At 37.3% G+C, this 13,718-nt stretch overlaps 1 protein-coding gene across 2 annotated transcripts in view; it reads left to right on the forward strand.

Moving 5' to 3' along the window:
• Positions 1–249: 249 nt before the first annotated feature.
• TTC29 (tetratricopeptide repeat domain 29) overlaps positions 250–13,718 on the forward strand; it is a 360,428-nt gene continuing 346,959 nt past the window's right edge. For both annotated transcript variants that reach the window (XM_019730723.2, XM_074338461.1), the window contains exon 1: positions 250–343. The gene's annotated coding sequence lies outside the window, so the exon portion shown is untranslated. The remainder of the gene's footprint in view (positions 344–13,718) is intronic.

Here is a 13,718-nt window from a genome sequence, read left to right on the forward strand (position 1 = left end):
TAACTTTCAGTTTGAGTCCCCTGATATAAAGTCTGCTGATAAAAGTTGCTCAGCACTGTCGGGCTTATCAACAAAGTTCAGTGAGGAGTGTGGTATTTCAGTAACACCAAGCCAGGGACCAAACTGTTCAGACATACCATTCATCACCTCCCCTCACAGAGCCAGAACAGGCATTCCTGCTTTTAATCAGTACATATATGGTCTTGGGAACAAAATAAAAGGTGTCTGCTTCACCAATGTAGGGCAGTCGTTCTATCTAGTGGTTGTTGGATTGGTCATGCTTTCATCGAGATATACTGCTCAAGAGAAATTAATAAATAGTGGCCAAGATAGTCATGCATAGGTAAGGCCTTTGTAAACCCTTAGGTTTGGGGTTCAGAGGAACCAACTCTTGGAGGGAATAGCCATCCAGCAGGAAAGAGTTTGAAAGTAAACTCTGCAAGTGTCTGCCTTCATATGCCCCCCAAAATATGTCAACTGTGGCATTTTATATAGTGTATCAGACCCCTGAACTAGAGGGGCTGCCTCCATCAGAATCTGACGTGAGGTAATCGATTATCACCGTGATCCTAAACCTGCTGGGGGTAACAGAGGACACAGGGCTGTGATTCTGTCCCTGATTGGTACAGGTGTGTTTGTGGTGTGATATGTGGTACTGGCCGTATGCCTACTAGTGGTTGTTAGAGCTCTCTGAAAAAGAAGGTCCCTTAAACATCCAACATTAGGAGTTGATGAAATAAACTGGTTTGTAATAATGAAACAGATTATGAGACAGCCATTGAACCTCACATTTTCTAAGAATATCTAACAACATGATAAAATACTCATTAATACCAAAGGAGGGGAGGCAAGGAGATACAAGAAAGCTATTAAAATGTAGTATCAAAATGTTTTCAGTCTTTACCTCTAGAGGTTAGTATTTCAATAATTTAAAATGTTCCTTTTTATATTTTCTTGCACTTCCTGAATATTCTACAACCACATACTCTTATTATAATGGGGAATATTGTTTTTAATAAAGAAAGAAAAAAATGCTTAAAGCAAATATTTCAGGTCTGAATTCTGTTGAATAAGATTTAGAGTGATATAGAGAATATTTAATCCTAAAATTTGCACTATATTGGACAGGTAAAATGTTGAATATATTTTTAATAGAATTTAATTCTCATGTTATCATTTCAAAGGGGCATGTTAAAGATGAACATGAAAATAACAATAATTTCCAATATGTGAAACTATATAAAAATTTTTTAATTTAATATTTTTTCAGTGGGAAAATGAAAAAGTTAAGCTAGTGCAAAAATATTGTAGAATGACCAGTTTTTATTTGCATAAGGAGTCAAATTTGAGCTATACTTGTAAAGGTGTTGTGAATCACATTTAAATTTTATGTGGAATTAATGATTATGGAAATTGGGTTATTTCACATACATATTACCTTTTAAGTACTCAGTAGGTATTTTTTTGATAAATGATGGATGTCTGTTTTCAGTCAATTCACACTGTAGCACCCCTATTACCAGTGACCAAGTAAGCTCATTGTTCGTTTGCCCTTTGACTTAATGTGACAAATGGACAGAAAGCTCAACTCACCAGTATGGGATTTTTATTTATTTATTTATTTTTTACTGTCTCAGGCTGTTATTGTGATACATGTGATCCATTTTTAAGCATATACATCTAGTTTTTATACATTCTTCTTTTTATTTTTTATTTTTGTTTTGTTTTTTCCCCCACTTTTTTATTATTAGTTTCAGGTGTACAAAACAATGCAATAGTTAGACATTTATCATTTGTATCCCTCACACAGTGATAACCTTCCTCTCCCAATCTACTACCCCTCTGACATCGCATACAGCCGTTACATTTCCACTGTCTCTATTCCTAATGTTGTGCTCCACTTCTTGTAAATATATATATATATATATATATGATATATATATATGTGTGTATATATATGTACACACACACACACACACACACACACACATATATATATATATATATATATATATATACATTTAATTATATATATAATTATAGGTGACATTCATTATTGTTCAGCTTCAGCTTCAGGTGTACAGTGCAGTGATCAGGCATCTACATCATCCCTGAGGTGGTCTCCCTAATAAGACAAGTGTCCATCAGATATCCTACAAAATCTTTACAACATTATTGATTACATTCCCCAAATTGACTTTCGTATCCCCGTGGCAATCTTGTGGTTACCGATTGTGCTTTCTAAAATGGTGCTGGGAAACCTGGACAGACATATGCAAAAAAATGAAACTGGACCACCTTACACCATATACAAGAATAAATTCAAAATGGATTAAAGACTTAAATGTAAGATCTGAAACCATAAAACTCCTAGAAATATAGGAAGAAATTTACAGATATTACCCGGAGTAAGATTTTTAATGATATATCCTCTCGGGCAAGTTTAGTAAGAGAAAATACAAACATGTGGGATTACATCAAACTAAAAAGTGTTTTCACAGTAGAGGAAACCATCAATAAAGCAAAAAGGGATCCTACAAAAAGGGAGAAGATATTTGCCAATGATATATCCTATAAGAGGTTAATATCCCAAATTTATAAAAAACTCACTCAACTCCAAAAAAACAAACAACGCAATTAAAAAATAGGCAGAGAACATGAAGAGACATTTTTCTAAAGAGGGCATACAGATGGCAAAAAGATATATGACAAAATGCTCAACCTCACTAATTATTAGAGAAATGCAAATAAAAACCACAATGAGATACCACCTCACCCCAGTCAAAATGGCTATCATCAAGAAATCAACAAACAACAAGTGCTGGCGAGGATGTGGAGAAAAGGGAACTTGTGCACTGTTGGTGGGATTGCATATTGGTGCAGCCACTATGGAAAACGGTACTGCGGTATCTCAAAAAACTGAAAATGGAACTACCTCATGACCCAGCAATTCCACTCCTAGGTGTCTATCCAGAGAAACCCAAAACTCTAATTCGAAAAAATTTATGCACCTCCTTTGTTTATTGCAGCACTATACACAATAGCCAAGACATGGAAACAACTAAAATGCCCATTGGTAGACGACTGGACTAAGAAACTGTGGTATATTTATACAATGGAGTATTACTCAGCCATAAGAAGAATGAAATCTTACCATTTGAAACAATATGGATGGACCTAGAGAACATTATGCTAAGTGAAATAAGTCACACAGAGAAAGACAAATACCATATGATCTCACTTATACGTGGAATCTAAAGAAAGGAATAGATGAATGAACTAATCAGAAACAGTCTCAGAGACATAGAGGAAAAACTGAGGGTTGCTAGATGGGAGGAGAGGTGGGGATAAGGCCGTATGGGATTTTCAGCTGTGAGTATGAGCATGAGGTCGTTCTATGCTCTATGATAGCCATGGAAGTAGCTTTTAGTGTTGTTTCCAGAACAAAAAAAATCAGGAGTAAACTTTCTGAAATTCAGCTCTTATTTTTTTTTGTTTGCATATTTTGTTTTGTTTTATGATACAGAAGAAGGGGGAAGGAGAAGTTGAGGAGGCTATATCACAATTGTATAACAATAATCTCTTAATCTGGTAAAGGCAGGATGGGACAATGCTACAAAACACTGGATAGAGAATCAGATTATTTATCTTCCCTTTCTGCTTTGTAATTAACTTGTGTCTGTGGGTCACTCTGTGGGCCTCAATTTTTTCATGTGTAAACTCGAAGGATTGGTCTAAAACTAGTGGTTGTCAAGTTGTAGACTCAGGGGCGCTACAGAGCATAGCCATGGCAATGGAAGGTGGGTTTAGGGGAGATGATGGGGGTGCCTCTGGCCTGTTCTCACCTTTCTGATCAGATTAGCACTTTATCTGTTTCTGTAAGCTATTCAGTTTTTTGATAACTTCCAAAGCAATCTAATGTGGACTCATGTAGATGACAGAGGCATTGAACCACTTGTTAAAGAGGGTGGGGCTAATCCAAACTTTATTTTAATATATCATAATGTTTTATAATTATTTTTAAGAGCTTGCTTACTCTACAGGACTGCAATTAGATTTACAATATGCTTTGTTCTGGAGGTGTGGTTTTATACTCGCATATTATTATTGTATGTGATTACTTCAGGGTTGGGATGAAATCATTCATCGAGTTGTGAGTGTTGAGTATCCCTATAATTGAATGGGATTTAGAGGCTGAAAAATGGTCCCTGATGGAGAACCAGAAAATATGCCTTCTGTTCTTATCACTCACTGGCTAGAGGAAGGGGACAGAATAATAAGATTTTGTGTATTTTGCTTTCCTCCATGAGCAAAATGGAGTTAACACATATCACCTGTCAATCTTCATTGGGGTTATCCTGGGAATCAACTAAAAAGGCCTCTCAGATGCTCTGTGAGGGTGACATCACTTCTGTGTGTGTGTGTGTGTGTGTGTGTATTTTAAAGATTTTATTGGGGAAGAAGAACAGTGTGTATTTCCAGAACTTTATTGGGGAACAGTGTGTTTTCCACAGGACCTATCAGCTCCACGTCAAGTTGTTGTCCTTCAATCTAGTTGTGGAGGGCGCAGCTCACTGGCCCATGTGGGAATCAAACCAGCAATGCTGTTGCTCAGAGCTTGTGCTCTAACCAACTGAGCCATGCGGCCGCCCCCTGTGTGTATTTAAAGGATGGATGGGCATTTGGGGAAGAGCTTCATTTGACATTCTAGTGAATGAGTCCAGAAAATTTTAAGATCACTTTTCCTTACTCTTAACTGAACTACTAATAACTGTTAATTTTGTCCAGAGGATTATTCCCTTTGAGCTTGGCTGAGGGAGAAAGAAAGAATGGCCATATTTACATAAAAGACTCTACCTGAGTGTTTTAAATATTGTAAAACATAATGGTTTGGAAAACACAGTGTTCCCAAAGTCTAGTCTCAGTGACTGGTTGTTCTGAGGCTTGGAAAGCCTGTCAAGATCTACATCCATGACAATGAGATTAATTGGCCATAGTCCCATGTGTCCTCAGCCTTATGGGTCACCCGAAGTTTCCTTGTGACCTTGGCAAGATACTTACTACTTTCTCTCTGCTGAAATGTTTATGTTATCTTAGATCTCAGGAGGTTCCAGCACTTATAAAATGTAAGGCCGATATTTTACGAAGACTCGACAGCTTTTTTTGGAGGGTTAAATTTGCAGTGCACAAGAATGCATCTGCTCTTATCAAATAATCAACAATTTTTTAATTGTAGCATGTGGATTGTAAACAAGCCATATTATTAAGAGGACCCAACTAGATCTAAAGTTACAGTAACAATGTGCCAAATTGCAAAAAAAAAAAAAAATTGCCCAATAGCATACCTCTGTACCCCCACTTACTATTATCTAGTCATTGGGTGAAGTGTGCTGTGTTCTTTTATGTACTCAGAAGTATTAATTCCCTTTCATTAATTGTGTGGAAGTTAAAAACATGCATTTGTCTTAAGGTATAAATTGGTTCATAAATAAAATATAATAGGTAATGAAGGACTGCCTACAGACAGTTGATGGAAGGGTTAAATCTTTCTCTGTGAGAGTAGAATTTTCCCTCTTCGAATAGGATCAGGTCATTTCTTGGCTGTATTGATTGAAGTTATTTTTAATGTGTTCATTTTGTTCTACATGGATTTTCTCATGCTGCTTATTTCTTTCTCTTTTGAAATCCTGTGCATCATTCTAGGTGTTGCTCAAATCCCACTTCTTGCAGGAATGGGCCACACTGTTCTCTCCCTTCTTTGAACTCTGTCACTATGATAGTTAAGAATTTCTTTGATCATTATTTTTGGCTAGTCATTATCTATTCTGTTTTGGGGTAACTCCCACAACATCTAGCTCAATGTTAGTATATGGTGCCAAGTAACAAGTAAGTGTTCATTAAATGTTTGTTGATGGATATTTCTGGAATGAATGAATAAACACACCTTTAACTAGCACAAATTGTTATGCATTTTGACCATGTTTTCCTGAATTCTAATGGAGGTGTTTTGGGAATAATGACCCAAAGTCTAAAACACAGTTGTGATTTTATAAGCAAAAGTCTAATCTTTTATATTATTTTGAGACAGACTAGGGGAACAGGAAGGATACATTGATTTAGGACATAGGATGTTAACCTATAGAGTCAGAGGTTTGCAGTCAATATGTGAGGATGGGGGGGGGATGCTTTCCCAGCTTTTGGACACAGGCGCTCAAGTTTCTGTGGTTGATATATACTCTCTAAGGAATGACAATTAGGTTCGTGAACTTGCCATCATGTGCTTACATTGGCAGCACTATGCAAACAGCTCAGTAAGGTTTCATACATAAACTTGGTATATCAATGTCTCACAGCTGTGTTCGTATCGATGTGTGGTGGTGTCTTGCTGAGTGTCATTCATTGTTGTTGTTGCGTGTTTTTATATGCCATTGCAAGAATGTCCGAGCTTGAGTTACAGCAAGAATCAAACATGAAATTTCTTGCTAGACTTGGTAACAGTGGAAGTGAAATCAGGCACATGTTAGTCCAAGTTTATGGGGACAATGCCATGAAGAAAACAGCAGTGTACAAATGGATTAAAAGTTTTTCTGAGGGGAGGGAATGTGTCACTGATGAAGAGAGGTCAGGGCAGCCAGTAATGAACAGAACTGATGAAAACATCGCAAAAATTTATCGAATTGTGCGTCAAAATTGTCTGCTGACTGTGAGAAGCACATTAGGCCGAGTAAACATCGACAGAGAAACAGTTAGGAAAATCTTAACTGAATATCTTGGCGTTAGGAAGGTGTGTGCAAAGATGGTCCCAAAGGAGCTCACATATGAACCAAAGCAAAGGAGAGTCGAAGTTTGCCAAGACCTTTGGGAGAGGCAAGATGATGTTTTGGGCCATGCTGTAACTGGTGATGAAACATGGGTGTACCAATAGGACCCTGAAACAAAGCATCAAATGTCACAATGGAAGTCAGCCAATTCTCCACGACCAAAAAAGTTCTGTCAGTCCAAATTAAGAGTCGAAACGATGTTGTTAATCTTTTTTTGATATTAGAGAGATTATTCATTATGCATTTGTACCAACTGGACAAACAGTTAACCAAGTTTACTATTTGGAAGTGCTGAAAAGCCTGCGTGAAAAAGTTAAATGAAAATGACCTGAACTTTTCGCCAACCATTCATGTCTCTTGCATCACAACAATGCACCAGCTCACATGGGACTGTCTATGAGGGAGTTTTTAGCCTGTAAACAACTGTATTGGAACACCTTCCCTACTCACCTGATCTAGCACCCAATGACTTCATCCTTTACCTGAAGCTACAGGAAATATTGAAAGGAAGACATTTTGATGACATTCAGGACACGATGACATCTCTGATGGCCATTCCAGTAAAAGAGTTCTAAAATTGCTTTGAAGGGTGGGCTAGGCTCTGGCATCGGTGCATAGCTTCCCAAGGGGAGCACTTCAAAGCTGGCCAAAGTGATATTCATCAATGAGGTCTGTAGTACTTTTTCTAGGATGAGTTTGCAAACTTAGTTGTCAGACCCTGTATAGTGCTGTTGGCCATGAGTTCAGTGTAAGTGAATCAGCAATATAGCACATCCAGAAAAGGGAAGAGGAAATTCATTTTTCCATGTGGCTATCCATTTTCCCCAATACCTTTTATTGAGGATGCTATCCTTTACCCATTGAGTATTCTTCGCTTCCTTGTCAAACGTTAGTTGACCATATATGTGTACATTTACTTCTGGGCCCTTGACTCCTTTCCATTGGTTTATATGTTGATTTTTATGCCAGTATCATACTGTTTTGATTATTTTAACTTGTGATATAGATTGAAATTGGGAACTGTGAAGCCTCCAGTATGTTCTTCTGTCTTATAATTGCTTTGGCTATTCAGAGTCTTTTGTGATTCCACACAAATTTTAAGATTGTTTTTCAATTTCTGTGAAAAAATGCCATTGGAACTTTGACAGGGATTGTACTGAATCTATAGATTGCTTTGGGTAGTGTGGACATTTTTACACTACGAATTCTTGGGATTCATGAACACAGGATACCTTTCCATTTATTTGTGTCTTCTTCTATTTCTTTCATCAAAGTCTTACAGTTTTTGGTGTACAGATCATCTCCTTGGCTAAATTTATCCCTAAGCATTTTTTTGGGTGCTATTATAAATGGGATTGTTTTCTTTATTTCTTTTTCATCTAGTTCATTTCTAGTGTATAGAAACACGACTGATTTTTGTATAATGAGTTTGATTCCTACAACTTTACTGAATTTGTTTTACAGTTATACCAGGTAGCACTTTTTCTGTTTGTTTGTTTGTTTTTTGTTTGTGTTATGGAGTCTTTAGGATTTTCTCTATATAACATTACATTATATGCAAACAGACAATTTTGCTTCTTCCTTTCTGATTTAGATTCGTTTTATTTCTTTTTCTTGCCTAAATTGCTCTGGCTGGGACTTTCAGTACTGGGTTGAATAAAAGTGGCAAAAGTGGGCACCCTTGTCTTGTGTCTAATCTAGAGAAAAAGCTTTCAACCTTTCACTGTTCCATAAGACGTTAGCTGATAGTTTGTCATATATGGCCTTTATTCTGCTGAGTTATGTTCCTCCCATATCCACTTCGTTGAGAGCTTTTACTCATAAAAGGATGTGGTATTTTGTCAAATGCTTTTTCTGCATCTATTGAGACGATTGTATGATTTTTACCTTTCATTCCCTTAATGCGGTGTATCCCATTTATTGATTTGCATATATTGAACCATCCTAGCATCCCAGAGATAAATCCCATTTGATCGTGCTGTGGGATCCTCTTAATGTGCCGTTGAATTCAGTTTGCCAGTATGTTGTTGAGAATTTTTGCACCTATATTCATCAGGTATGTTGGCCTGTACTTCTTTCTAAGCTCAGAGTCTTTATCACTGTTTTGCTAGAGTTTTCTGCTTCCACAAATCTGCTCTGAACAAAACCAGCTGTGTACTGCCGTGGCCACATGGGAACGCCTATGGCTGCATTTTCTGCCTGTCTCTGATTGCAGTGTTGTGGCTGCATTTCTGAATTTATTATTCTCTGCCGTAATGTTGTACAGAAGAGGCATTTTAAGCTGTCTTTAGCTTGCATGTGTTAAATGTGGACAGTGTGTGGGGAGGTATGAAGAAGCACAGCTGTGGGTCTTGATCAACAGCTGGAGGTTGTGTGGATTAAATAGGCTTTTAATTTCCTAAATGGTAGGTAATTCCTTAAAAGGAATGCTCACATCCAAGGAAGGACCTATCTAGGCATGGGCTACAGGGTAAAACTTTAAAGTTTGGGTACAATTTTCTACCTCTTTGGCTTTGTGCTCTAAAAAAGATACTGCATTGACTTTTAAAAGTTGGGAAGGTTTTTAGAAAATACAGATTTTTCAGACACTGTGCTCATTCAGTTGATCTGGGGTGATTGCAATAATAGAGAACTTCAGAAACCACAAACAGCATGTGTAATGGAGAGGGAAGTGGATATCCATTATGTCTCATGAAAGCCTGCTGTTCTTTGTAATGTTCATATTTGCAGTGTGTTGTATTTTTGTGACTTAGAGGTACAATGGGTTTGCTGGAAGGCAAGTAGAGGCTGTGCCCTGTTTATTGGACAAGTTGCTTCTCTGCTGTTCAGAGTGCATTCATAACCATCTGTACTTCCCCCGCTGCTCTTGTCCGGGATGTCTACCTACTGGGAGCGCCATGGGATTCTAAACGGCAATGTTTGTTCATAATAAGGAATCGGATTTGAAATAAGTGAAGCAAAAATATTTTTTTAAACTGTAGAGTTCTATACACATTTGGCATATTATTACTGCTACTAACAAAAACAGTAACTATTTTTGCTGGATCTCGTGGGTGCTTTGAGGGATGTAGTTGACCACCCTGAACAGGGTGGGTAACAAGGCCTAGATGTGGCTGTTGGACGAACCTTGGGTGAGAGCCGCTACGGGAAATAAACTGAGTTTGCTTATGCTCTGAAATACCATGAGGAGAAACGTTCACATTGTATCTTTTGGCAATATTTTAAAAATATTTTCCAGGATTTTTACTTTTAAAAATGTGTAATCCCTATAAAACTACCCCTTATCAAATACATTGTTTTTCTATCCGATTTCTGTATCTTTTTCCATATATACACATATTTTACAAAGCGTTATTCATGGTACAGACACAATTGCCATAATTGCTGTTTTCTTTTCACCAATCATTTTGTTTTCACTGCTTCTAATCTTCATAATTAAAATGGTAATGGGTAGATAATATTTCCTATTTTATATAGTTATTCTATTATTATTAGATAGTTAGGGTGTTTCCAAAGTCTGCTGTTATAAATAGCCCTGGAATTAATAGGATATATTCTTGTCAACAGTGGGAAGCTGATGGCTTCTTCCTTCGTTGAATTCTTTTCTTTGTTCAGACTTTCAAATGTGAGATTGTAGTTGTCAAAGATAGGAACATTTTCCAGGCTCTTGATAACTAGTAGAAAATCCTCCGTGCCTGGTTTCCTCCTCCCTAAAATGAGGTTATAATAATATGTGCCGTGCTAAGAAGAGTGTATTCAGTACTTGTTGGCTCCCACTGCTGCTTCCGCCGTCACTACCACCGTCACCGTTACTGCCACCGCCATCGTTACTCTTACTAGTCTTATTTTGGTGAAGCTTATTTTTCTGAATGAAATCAGGTATCATACTATATTTTTGATCATCAGATTGCTCATATAGAGTTTTTGCTTTCTCCTTGTCTTTTCAAAATGATTCGTAGGCTGCTTGGTTTGGGCCCTTCCTCCTCAGAACCAGAGCTCGCTCCTTAAAAGAACTGCCTTTCTGATGTCCATCTTTTCCTTCTTTTTTTCTCATAAAGTTGTTTTCACCTGGGAAAGTACAACATGTGTTTCTTATATTTATATATACTCTTCTTGTATTTGCCTGTGATAGAGCTAAATGGAAGAAGGACATGGGGTGGGTGCTGAAAAAACACACCATTGTCTCAGACTCAAGTTTATCATCTAGTGGGGACAGATGTGAAAGTCTGACCTCTGGTGGCTGTGAGCTGCAGCTGTAGGTGGGATTGCCAAACCCGAAACGAGATCCCAGAAAAGTGTGTCCTCCAGCTAAGCCGGTGCTGGGCTGATTGGCCTTTGAAGCTCCTCATTGCGAAAGTTGTTCAGGATGTCAGTTGCTCTCTTCATTACACAGGAATTATCTTATAACTCATTTCCTCAGAATATAAGGCTTTAAGTGTTCCAAGTATTGTAGTCTACAAAAAAATATTTTCTTAAACCACCAACCACCACCAACAGCACAACTATCACCACCTGATGATATATATATATACACAAATTTCAGGGAGGGAAATGAATTGCTAAATCTTAGCAAAAGAGAACATCAGAGAACGACATTAAAATTATATATATATATAATTATATGTATATATATACACATCTATATTTGTGTATATATATATGTATGTATGTGTATATATATATATATATATATATATATATATATAGTCTTGAGAACATCTTTAAGTGGTGATATATCTTATCTCTTAATCAACATTTTCAAACTTTTTACATCCAGGATTTAGTTTAATTTAATTTTTTTAAATAAAATAATCTCAAAAATGATTTTCAGATATTATTTATCATGTAATTAAAAAAGAATAATATGAATGAAGAAAATAAAATTAGATCTAAGAAGTCACAAAGAGTTTGAGAGAATACATATGGGATATTTTCATATTTTTAATTGTTGTTTAAAACGATAAGAGAAGGGTTCCCTTTTTCTTATGCTTGAGAATAAACGTTTAAGTTAAATTTTAATTATATTGTTTCCATAAAAATCTCAGTTTTTAGGGTGATTGAATGAATTGACAGAGCACAACTCATAGTGAATAATTTGGCACTGTGTGTTTGTATGTATTTGCAGACCCAAATGTTAAAAAATGAAGACTTTACTTAATCCTAGCTACTTGTTTGCTTAATATAGAGTTTGAAGCAGTTGACATTGAGAATGATGGGTTCTTTGATAACTTCTAGACACATTCTCCTTCGGCCCCTACGTTAAGTAGGTGCTAGTGTCTGTGTTTTTGTCTGCAGTCAGAAAAGGGACTATCAGTAATGATTTGTCCTTAACAAATTGGCTCATCAGCCCTCCCAGCATTTGAACGGTTGACCTTGACTTCAAAGGAACAGGATTAATGCCTTCCTGCTGAAAGAGGCTCTGAATTTGAATGTATCTCTCCCATCTCTTCAGTATCAAATTTGTAAAGCCCCTGATTCATTTTCTGAAAGCTGATTAATGATTCCTGTTATTTGAATGCATTTATTCTAACTATAATTGATAGTTGCAAATCAGTTTTATGTTTATTTGCTCATTGCAAAACCAGTTCAGACAGTACCAAAATATATAAAGAGGGCAATAAAAAAAAACCTGTTGTAAAATTATTTTATCATTATAACTGATTTGCAATTGTCCTTATTTTTTTATCCTTTGAGCAGAATTAATTAGCAAAAATAATCAGCTAATATTTATGACATGTGACTCTGTGCCAGGCACTGTTTTCAGTCTTTGCGTGTATTGCCTCACGTAATGCTCACAACAATCCCATGAGGTAGGTACTGTTATTATCCCCAGTATTACAGATGAAGGAAACTGCAGAAAGGTTGCCTAAGAGGACAGTTAAGTGGCTGAGTGAGATTTTGAATCCAGGTCTTCTAACTGTAAGTCCTGTCCCTTACAATACAAATGTAAAGTCCTAAAATCTGCATGTGGACGAGTAATCTGCCCATGGGCCATGCCTTCACATATGTACCGAGTAGACTTGTAGAACAGCTTAGGTTAAACCAGTTGAGTTAACTGGAAAATATTCTGTACTGTTAATGAATTTTACTAACATATCATTTATTTAAAACATATTTTGACAACATATGGTTGACATCATTTCTTTTATATTGTAATTTATCCTGGGTATTTTGAGCAACCAGGAATTGATTTAGAGGAGGAATTTCTTCTTTACTGAAACCTTATTCTAGTTCCAATTTTTTCAATTCACTAAACTTTAAAAAAGAAATCACCATCAGTAATTTTATTTTCTTGCTAGAAATTAATTGCACTCCTGGAAAGTAGTTGCATTGTCTTTTCCTTCATGCTTGCCTTATTCCTCATTGAATCCACACCCAAATTGCCATCCCCATCCAACCAGTCCTGTGTGAATAAGCTGGAGGAAACAATAGCCACAGCAGGACTGCTGGACATTTCAGGGCAGGGGAGGATTTGAGATGGGAGGAGAAGGTGAGGGACATGCCTGGCTCCCTCTCATCTGGAGTACGGTCAGCGATACCTACACATTTATCCCCTAGGGTCAGGAGGCTGTCATTGAGCCTGGATGGATCACTCTTCTTGAGTGACAGGCCCAGAGAGCCCAGACTCCCCCCCGCTGACCCTGCTGCAGGCCTGCCTCCGGAGTGGCCTGGAGCGGCCTCGGGATAGCCAGCCACGGTGCAAAGCTCTGGAGCCCTGGGGTTGCAGATCCAAGGGCCCCAGAGAAGGAAAGGGATGCGGGGGGCAGGGAGGGAGGGGCCACAATTTATGGGGTTCAGTTTGTGGAGTTTCCCTGTGAGGGATGAGGCAAATATAAGACTAGTAATGCAGTTTCTCCTCTTTGATGACACAAATCTCTCCCCTGATGTCAATAAGAG

The sequence above is a fragment of the Rhinolophus sinicus genome, linkage group LG07 (genome assembly GCF_036562045.2).
Source record: "Rhinolophus sinicus isolate RSC01 linkage group LG07, ASM3656204v1, whole genome shotgun sequence".
Lineage (NCBI taxonomy): Eukaryota > Metazoa > Chordata > Mammalia > Chiroptera > Rhinolophidae > Rhinolophus > Rhinolophus sinicus.